Here is a 10,299-nt window from a genome sequence, read left to right as displayed (position 1 = left end):
TCTCTAACACTCTGTTGCTACTGACCCAGTTTTGTAGTCACTCTGTGGCATATTCCTTCCTCCATCCAAGGCTAACCCAGGGCTACTTCTACTGGAAAACACATTTTTTTAAGCAGGATTGTATTCTGCTCAGCTGTCAGCGGGACCCACACTCTCAAACCCAGGGCTTCACTTTACAACTGTGCAAGCTGATCACTAACCAGAGAAGGAATGGAAAGGTGTTAGAGCAAATGCTGGCCCAGTGCCTTCTGCCTTCTCCTCCCAGAACTCAGGAAGAATCTCCAAAAGGAAATATATTTATACTCACACACACTAAACTGATGCAGAGATAAAGACTGAAAGAAAATTAGGAGCTTTGTGAAATTTTTTAGGAAATTTCATTCTCCCAAATAGACAACACTTAGCTTTGGTCATTAGGCAGCATTGAAGTCTTCTTGATCCCAAGCTACTTCTGCTAGTATCTTTCCAGGATCACTTAGATTTCAATAGTTAACTTCAAGCCACATCTTTAGGTTTTGCTTATTTAAAAACAAATCGACAAAACCTGATATTTTTCCTTTTACATGCCTCAGCAATCAACACAGAGTACTTCACATCTGGTGACCAACATTTCCATGCACCAGCTAACCCATGCTGTAGCAGACACCCTCTGGGAGTCTCACAATTTAATTCAAGTCCAACACTGTCTATCTGGGCATAGCATCAGACCCTGAAGGCTAAGGACTCAGTCCACAGGACAGCTCCCACACTTCAGGTGTCAGTCACAAATACTGGTTATCAGCTGTACTCCTGACTAGCCAGCCATAAACCGGGAGCTTCCATGACCTCTTCCTCAAGTTTAACATATGTGTTGTGTTTGTATTTAGAGCACCTTACAGATCTCAAGAAAGCACTTCACTTACATTTAATCATGCATAATGAAGGACATTACAAAGGATACAGATGAACAGTTCGATGGAGCAGATGCATAGGACTTAAAGGAATGTGGGAACAGATGTCGGCTTCCACACCTTCTCTGGGCACACCCTCTCTGGAAACTTCTTTCATACATTCAATCACTTGGAAGTTTATCTGAACCCTAGCCTTTTGGGATTTAATGAAGGCTTCATGGATTAAATCACTAGCCTTTGGTGATCACCTCAGTTCTCAACTCCCCTCTCCTCCCCAGAGGTCAGGGCTGGGACTCAAAGTTCCTATCCCCTCATCACTTGGCTGGATTCCCTGGCTACCAGCCCCCCTTCTGTGGATTTCTAGGAATCCATCAAGAGTCGCTACATTAGAACAAAAAATGCCCAAATCATCCAGGGAATTCCATGGGACCTGTAGAAGATCTGTTCAGGCTTACTCATCACTAAGAAATTATAAAGGTCTTAAGAGTTCTGGGTCAGGAGCAAATATTAGAAAAAAGATCTTCCCAATGCCGTGTGCATTAGGATATTAGATCTCTGTTGGGAACTGGCAGGGACTGCATATGTTGTTTCTTCCTCTATCACAGTTCCGTAGCTTCCCTTTTAGACTACACATGTATTTTTAACTCTGTCACTACACACAGCTTCCTTCCGACTTTTTCCAACTCTTGCATCTTAAGCTTTCCTGTACCCTGTCTAAGTTAGCCAACCACAGTAAGCCCCATTAGACTGCAGGTTTCCACTTCTATCTCACAGAGCTCCAGTTGCTTCAGGACCCAATGGGCTCTGGGACCCCTCCGAGGGTTGATGCATTCTGCTCAACAGGACCTTCCTGGATGCAAAACAAAAATGTTGCCTTTTGCAAAGGAAGACATGTGACCTCTGAGGAGTGCAGAGTCAAGGAACAGCTGCCAGCATCCCCATGTAGGACTAAGGGACAGCATTGCTTAAAGTTGCTACCCACTGGTTTGCTTTTTTATCATGCCGCATGCATTTGTCCAAGACAACAAAATTATTAAGGAAAACACACTCAGAGGTTTTCCCATTTAAAAAGCAAACTTACCAATTCATTTCCTGGGGTCAGGTTTCAGATAACAACAGGGCTCCCCCACCCCACCCCATCCCCTCTGTGGGATAAAGGATAAAGAAGCTAATAGGAAATGCATTTCTGTAAAGAAAGTGTTGGTGTCATTTCATTTGATGACTGTTAATCACTGAAAAAGAAAATGCTGGAAAGAGTACTAATCAAAATAGTCTAAACCAAAACTCTTTTTTTTTTTAAGATTTATTTTATTTTTATCACAAAGTCAGATATACTGAAAGGAGGAGAGATAGAGAGGAAGTGGAGCTGCCGGGACTAGAACCAGCAGCCATATGGGATCAAGGCGAGGACCTTAGCCACCAGGCCACGCTGCCAAGCCCCCCAAAACTCTTATGGCTATAAATTATTGAACACTGCTATGGATGGGATCAGCCATTCTTGGATAATGAAATCTAATGCTTTTCTTAGAAGGGGGATTTTTTCCAATAGACAAATTATACTTAAGAATGATTCTACCTTACCCACCAGCATATATTTGGCATAGGTCGGGGACAGACCAGGCTGAACCAGTTCACATCACCGGAGATGTGGACCACAGCAGTTCACACCAGAACAGAGCGTGGGTTGGGCCAGGTTTGGTCGCAACACATACCAGTGCACATTACGACTGGGATTGGATGCCTGCTGGACTAGGCTAGGCTGTAATCCTCACCAGCATCAGCTGGAATTGGGGGTGGGTAGGGCTGGGCCAGGCTACAACGCCCACTGGCAAATGCCAAATTGAGGTGGGCCATACCAGACTTGGCCTCAGCGCCCAACCAGCACACGTGAGAACCAGCAGAGGAGGGGGCAAAGCCTGTAGGTGGAATGTAGAGGGTTCCCCTGCTGGACAGCCACTCCCACTGGAGAGCGTGAGTTTGGATGGGTGCAGACCAGACCAGGCAGGGCTGCAACACCTGTGGGCCTCATGTGAGCTGGATCAGGGAAAAGCCATGCTGGGCTGACTGTTCCCACTGGTGCAAGCATAAATTAGAGTGGGTGAGGGTTGGTTGGGTTTTGCCGCAACATCAGCTGGTAGAGGCAGGCACTGGAGGCTAATTCTGTCAAGTCAAATGCCAGAACCACCTGGAGAGTGCATAATCTGGGAGTGGGAGTGGCCTAGTAGGGAGATAGTGGGCACCTCCCTCTTGGGTAACCACTCCCACTGGAGAGCATGAAAACCAGGACTGGGGCAGGGATAGCTAGACAGAATGGCACCCACCAGTATGTGTGTGGGCTGCATAGTAGAGCTGTATGGTTTGAACTAGGCTTCAATGCCCATTGACATGTACAAGAACTAAATGGGATACATTTAGTCTGTGATACATACTGGCATGTATAGGAACCAGGGTAGAGGGCAGGACTGGTGGGAGTTATGGGGAATCACCCCAACGAGGCTGCAGCTCCCACTGGTTTGTATAAGGGCCAGGTATGAAGTGGGCAGGATTGGGCTGGACTGCAACACCCATCGGTTTGCGTGGAAGACAGGGCTAGAAAACAGAACTGACCCAGCAATTGCAACAACCAACATGTGCATAAGCTGATTGGGGCAACGGACGGTGCCAGACACTGTACTGGCAAGCACACACAAGAATCACATCTGGGATTACCTCAGACAAAGTTTCCCTGGGGATCCCTCCAACTAAACTGCTGATCTCAGAACCCCAACCATGAAGACTATGTCAGCCAGTGGATTCTGACGAGATTTTATCATGCTTGGAACGGTGAGATTGGCAGCAATTCAGAACTGTTGAACTATCAAAACTGCTTGAGCAGAACCCTTGGAATATGCCCCACATCGGGGACCTGGGATGGGTGGGAGGCTGGGTGGGTCTTCTCCCTTTGTTTCTCTCCTTACCCCAGATACAGAAAAATATATATATATTATTCTGGGAACCTTTTGTGCCCTAATCAACTATGTAAAGATTATCAAAATAAAAAAAATTTTTTTAATGATTCTACCCTTCTAATAAGCTTAGAAAAACACACGAGGGAGGGCGTTTGATGAGCAGATAAGCTGGACACCTGCATCTTGGAATACCTAGGTTCAAGTCCCACCTCCACTCTGCATTTCAGCTTCCTGTTAATGCATACCGTGAAGGCAGAGGGTGATGGCTGAAGTAGTTGGGCATGTGGCATGTGAATCAGCAAATGGGAGGTCTCTACTCTATCTCACTATAAGTATGTATATCTGGCCATCTCTGCCTTTCAAATAAATTTCTTGAAAAACACGAATGTATTATTATGTGAGTTCTTTGACCTGAAAGAATACTTAGGCATAGTCCCAGGCAAGCTGTTGATTTCTCCAGGAAATTGGCAAAAGAGAGAGCCATCTGGGATAAAATGTTATACACATTGTTACTATCTGACTGTTAGACATGCATTTCAGTTTTATACCACAGAGGGAAAAACCATTATCCTGCAAATAAAAGTTATTTTTCAATTTATTAGAAGCCTAGTACTAATATTTTTAGTTCTGCCTGTTTCAAAATCTAGAACATCATTTGTTTTACATTTCTTCGTATTTGTATTTATTTGAAAGGCAGGGGTATGGAGGGAGAGAAAGAAGACAGGCAGGCTGATAGAAATCCCACTCTCTGGTTTAATCCCCAAATGTCTGTTCCAACCATGGCTGGGCCAGACCAAAGTCAGGAGCCAGAAATTTGACCTGAGTCTGCTGCTCTAACAGCAACAGCCCAACCATTTGAACCATCATCCGTTGCCTCCCAGAATGAGCACTGGCAGGAAACTGGAATGGAAAGTGGAGCACGGACTTAAACTCAGGTACTCCTATAATGGGAGTGGGTGTTCCATGCATCATCTTAATTGCCAGTTCATAACAGCCCCTGTTTGTTTTTTACGAGCATTTGATGAAACTACCTAATTGCCTACTTTGATAATTTTCTGTAAAATGCGGCCTCTATTCCAAGATCTCATGGTCTACACAGTGGAGGTAAGAGGTCTGTGTTCTACTTATCAATCTATTACTGATTTGACTATGGGATATTGCACAGGCTATCCAATATCCTCAGATATAGTCAGGGTAACACCAGCTGCCCAACAGTCTCCAAAGTGTCACAGGGACAGGGACTACAACCTGTTAGTATGCTTTTATTGGTTTTTTCCAAGTTAAAAGTATATAGCTTTGATTAAAAATCATCCCATGTATAATATTCATTTGCAAATCTCAATTCAATATGCCCCACCAGTCCAAAGCAATCTTCTAAATGTCCTTATACTTGTATTAAGACTTTGTTTCAGTCCGGTGTTTATGGTGGTCACAGGGTTGTAGCAACTAGGTTTTTTCTCTGAAGAGTATAACTTTGTAGTACTGATACCTGTGGCAATTTTTTCTCATAACTTTTTACTTCAGAAATCTATAGCACATGTCGCTTTATTCATATACTTCAATATCCAAACTTCTTACATATAGTTTTCTTCAGATTCCGCATATCCAAACTTTTATAGAAACCAACATTTTGTGGTAGATATTCAAGTGTAATCTTGTAACAGTTTTCTGTTTTACAAAGTAAGAGTTGTTAATAAGTGTGCAAAGCTGCTTCCCTATGCACTCATCAATAAAGACAAAATCTTCCACTCTTATTCTTTCAGCACAGGAATGGATGAATTCAGGTTCTAGAATCAGGGTTGCCATAGCAACAATCTGTCCAATAGTCACATCTTCTACAGCTGTTTCCTAATAATCCTCAGATTTCTCCATTGCTCAAAAGATGTTATAAACTGTTCAGGGTTGATGATTCCAGTCTCCGTCAGCTGGCCCAATACGTTTAAATACACTTCCCACAGACTGCGCAGTCCCTTCCGGGAAGCCTGCTTTGGACTTCCCAGCACTGCCGAAACTCTCCCGGCTCCTCAGCAGCGGCTCCTCTGCTGTTAGTGATGGAGAGTCTCTGGGCAGGAACGCTGGAAGCCCCGTGTGCCCAGGAGTGACACCTGGGCTGATGATGAGCACGCTGGCAGGCTAGGCATGGTATTACAAGCTCCTCAGAATGGTTCCACTGCTGCTCTGGTTGATGACAAACTGAAGCACTTTATAAACTTTGTAGCTCCTCCATAATTTTGATTTACTTTAAAGTGCTCATGGTCCAAACATTCAGTTTTCCTTAACCATCTGTGGTGCTAAGTGTTCAGGTAAAGATGTTTGATGCAGTTGTTTCAGTTTTATGGTTGAGTGCTCATTGGTCCAATGAGGAGACAATCCAGTGACAGAAGAAAAATCCTTCTATAGAAGGATATTTGGTTTTAGGTCTCTGTACTTAACATCAGGAGAGGATACAGACCAATCCAAGGAGGATGTGACAGTTCATGGCCACTCGAGTGCTGCTTTCCAGGCGGTCCGCCAATGATGTCGCTTGCATCTGTCCTGGCTGGTAGTGCCGAAGATCTCTCTTCCTCTTTTGTGGTATCCACTCACTAGTCTCTGTGCAGCACGAACTCATATCCTTGGATGACTATGAAGCCAACATCAAGGAACAAAACTTATTATGCAGACTTTGCTCAAAGATAAAGGATTTGTTAAGTATGCTAGTAATAAAGGTATCAAAAACTTTAAAAAGTAGTAAATGCAAAAAGATAAGTAGTATTAATACATTGGTCATGTATTCATAGAAACAATCTGAATTGGCTGTTATATGTCTCTCCATATTCCCCTTAGACACTTCCTCACTCCTCTTGTTCAAAAAAATAAAAATCTGAAAAAATATATAAATTTTTAAAATAAATTAATCCAAAAAAAAAAGATTACAAGAAAACAGAAAAAATGGAATATGGGACACAACAAGAAATGGAAATTAAGTGACAAAAAAGAATTTCAAAAATTTTGAGAGTGAGGATGTGTCTAAGGAAAATAGATACACACTGCGAAAAATAAGAGGGAAAAAACAAAATAAATAATACAGAAAAGAAAACAAACAAAATAGGTATAAATAAAGCAAGTGAAAACCAGCTAGCTTGTTGCAGGTCCGAGAGCTCTCCAGTGGAGAGCCCCTGGACAAAGCGCCCAGGCCCAGCCAGGGCTTTATATAGGGCTTTGGAATTGTGACCTGTCAATGGTTCTGTATGATGTCAGAGCAGCACATGGTCCAATCCCAGCTAGAGACATTTCCAGTGATTTTCTCAAGAAACTTTCTGCTTGAATAAAAGGACCCACACAGGTTTCTATGAAGTTAGGGATAGACGGTAATACTTCTTTCAGATGTATGGTCTGCGCGCTTCTGCCAGAACCCAACCACTTGCATGTACATAGCTCAATGTGTGGGTATCGGTTCTGTTCCATTGGTCTTGCCAGTGCCATGTGGTTTTAATTACTACAGCTTTATTTTTTATATAGATTTATTGATTTCTATTAGAAAGTCAGATTTTCAGAGAGAAAAAAGATAGAGAGAAAGGTCTTCCATCTGCTGGTCCATTAGCCCAAGTGGCCACAACGGCCGGGGCTGAGGTGATCTGAAGAGCCACATCCCATAGCGGCGTTTTGTGTGCGTTCTGGTTGTTTTGTTTCTTATCCTGCTTCCTGCTACTATAGTGAGGAAAACAGTAGCTGATGGTCTGAGTCCCTGGGTCTCTGCTACCAAAGTCAGAGACGCACATGGCTGTATCCTAGCCCAGTCCCAGCTGGCGTAGGCATTCGGAGAATAGGAACCAGTGAGTGCAGAATCTGTCTTTCTCTCTCTCTTCCCCTATCCTACTGTCACTTTAAAAAGAAAAATGACACCTTTACAAAAAGGTGCATCTAGTCTGCATGAATCAGCAGTTTGTATTCTTTCAGTGTAATTTTTTTTTGAAGATTCATTTCTTTATTTGAAAGGCAGAATTAAAACACACACACACACACACACACACACACACACGTAGTAGGCAGGGAGGAGACAGAATCTTCTATCTGTTGGTTCATTCTCCACTTGGCCAAGATGACTCAGTTGCACCAGTCCAAACACAAGAGCTTGGATCGCCATCATCCAAGTCTTCCATGGGGTCCCAGGGACCCAAGCACTTGTTCCATTGAAAAACCTAGGTGTTTTCGGCTTGTGTGATTTCTGCCTTGCTTGCTTGCCTGGGGGCTGCGTGAACTCCAGGCCTGACGGTCTACCTGACACCTGGCAGGACACCTGGCAGGTCACGTAGGCAGAGCACTCCTCAGGAAGGAGGTCCCTGGTGTTAGGTAAGATTCTCTGCCCTATAGCCTATCAGTTTGTACTTTTTGAAAACTGCTTGTTTCAAACCCACCAATAGAAGCCTGCCAGCTTGCTCTTTTTGAAATTTAACAGTTAAACTGACCAATCATGACTGTATAATTGTGTGGAATTGGCCGGAAATGTGTAAGAACCCTGTGCTGTTGTATCTCATTCTCTCTTTTTGGACCTTCTTCTGCCCTTTCTGCTGCAGTTTTTCCTGCTTCAGCCACTTTGGTGGTGGCGGCTGCTGCCGAGGCAGCTGCTACTGCTCCCCTGTCCTGCTGGGCTGGGAGCCCAGGTTAGTTTTAATAAACCAGTTTTATGCGTTCGCACTGACTTCAGAGTCCTGATGATTTTCTGGGATCGCAAAATCCCAGCACAACACCATCTCCCGTTGCCTTGCCAGACACACCAGCAGGGAGTTGGATTGGAAGGGGCAAAGCAAAGTCTTGAACCAGTGCTCACATGGGATGTTGCCACTGCAGGCAGAGGCTTAACCTCAACACCAGACCCTCTCGTGCAAAGTACAATTCCATTGCACAAAGACACCAGTGTTTTAAAATATCCCAACTACTGACAGGTTCCAGGGCTGTTCCCAGTCCGAGGTTAGTCTGGTTTTAAAGCTCTTCCACTCACTAGGACTGTAGAGTCCAGTGCTTCCTGGAACTTGAAAGAGAACATGAGAAATCCCTCCTAAAGTCTGGACTCCAAGTGACACCTTCCACTCCCACTCACATTCCAATGTCACAAGTTAGCCGTATGGCCCTACGGATGGGAACAGGGCCTAGAAACGTGAGGGAGGGCATGAGTCTGGGGCATGTAGCCATGGACATCTCTACCACAGCAAACCTCTCTTTATTTATCTGCGACATGACACTAGCAGCATCTCATGCCAGCTCACAGGGACACTGTGACAAAAGTGGGGAGTAACCATTAATATGCTTTCTCCATGATGCCAGAGAAGCCACACAAGTTACTAGTTTTCCTACTACCTAAACTTTATTTGAGCTTTTTTAGTATTTCATGATTCAAATCTAATTTCAACCACTCTGTTAACTTCAACATGTGCCTTGATTTCAGAGAAGTTAAAATTTGGAGAAAAACTGGCTTTATGATTGGATGCCTGGTTAGTGATCTCCCCATTTGCCCTGCACCCCATGAAAAAATAAGCATAAAACCAAACTTCTGGCTTTGGCCTGGCTTAATCCCAGCCATCACAGCATTTTGGAGAAGGAATCATTGGATGGATGATCTTTGTTTCTCCCTCCATCTCTCTCTCTGCCTTTCAACGGAACAAATAAATAAAGGCATGTTTGAAAAAAACTAATCTAGGGTGCTCGCTTTGGAGGCACATATACTAAAATTGGAACAATACAGAGATTAGCACGGCCCCTGTGCAAGGGTTGTAGGGTTTTCGACCCCGAATACGGCCGCAACCTCAATTCTTGTCTCGCATGAAAGAATTTTCATGCAAACTCAGTTTAGTTTTAAAGTAAGATAAATTAGAAAAGCTGAAAAGAGAAACTCCCATCCTAGTGATGGGAGGGGGCTTCAAGAGAGAAAAGAACCGGTAGGTACCCCCTGCCATAGTGGCAGAAGAAAGAAGAATCCAAATTAATGGTGCGGGGAGTGTCTTTTAAAAGTTCACTTCAAAGGAGTTTCTCTATAAACAAAGGAGAATTCCTGGTTTCCATGGTACCTGGCCTTGGAACAAAAGGCCCCCAAAGGTGTTGCTGGCCAACTCCCTCAGTCCCTTTTTAATGCAGTAGTTTAATAAAATACCCACAGAAAAGAGTTTCAGATATTCATGAAACCTATACAAAAATTCACACTCTATGACTTTCTTCTTTTTCCTAAGTTTGCCTTAAAACGTGTGGTGTGATTATAAAAAAAAATTATCGTACATATCACACAGCAGTGTGAAAATAAAATGGTAAATGACATACATTTATAAAGCAACTCACATTCCCCCTTGGGAAAATAAGGAGATCAGCAGTTTCTGTCAAGTTCCCACTGGTCAAGCTTAGGCCATGATTCAAATTAGAGCTGTGGGCCGTAAGCAAGGGGGCCTCAGAGAGAAGACGCGTTCTTCATACTCCCAATCCAGCACAGTAGA

The 10,299-nt window shown here is 43.7% G+C and overlaps 1 pseudogene; it reads left to right on the top strand.

Moving 5' to 3' along the window:
* Positions 1-9,516: 9,516 nt before the first annotated feature.
* Positions 9,517-9,585, top strand: LOC118758125 (U6 spliceosomal RNA; annotated as a pseudogene).
* The last annotated feature ends 714 nt before the right edge of the window (positions 9,586-10,299 follow it).

Source organism: Ochotona princeps, chromosome 18 (genome assembly GCF_030435755.1).
Source record: "Ochotona princeps isolate mOchPri1 chromosome 18, mOchPri1.hap1, whole genome shotgun sequence".
NCBI lineage: Eukaryota > Metazoa > Chordata > Mammalia > Lagomorpha > Ochotonidae > Ochotona > Ochotona princeps.
Note: the sequence above shows the minus strand (reverse complement) of the source record. Positions and strands in the feature narration are given on the sequence as shown.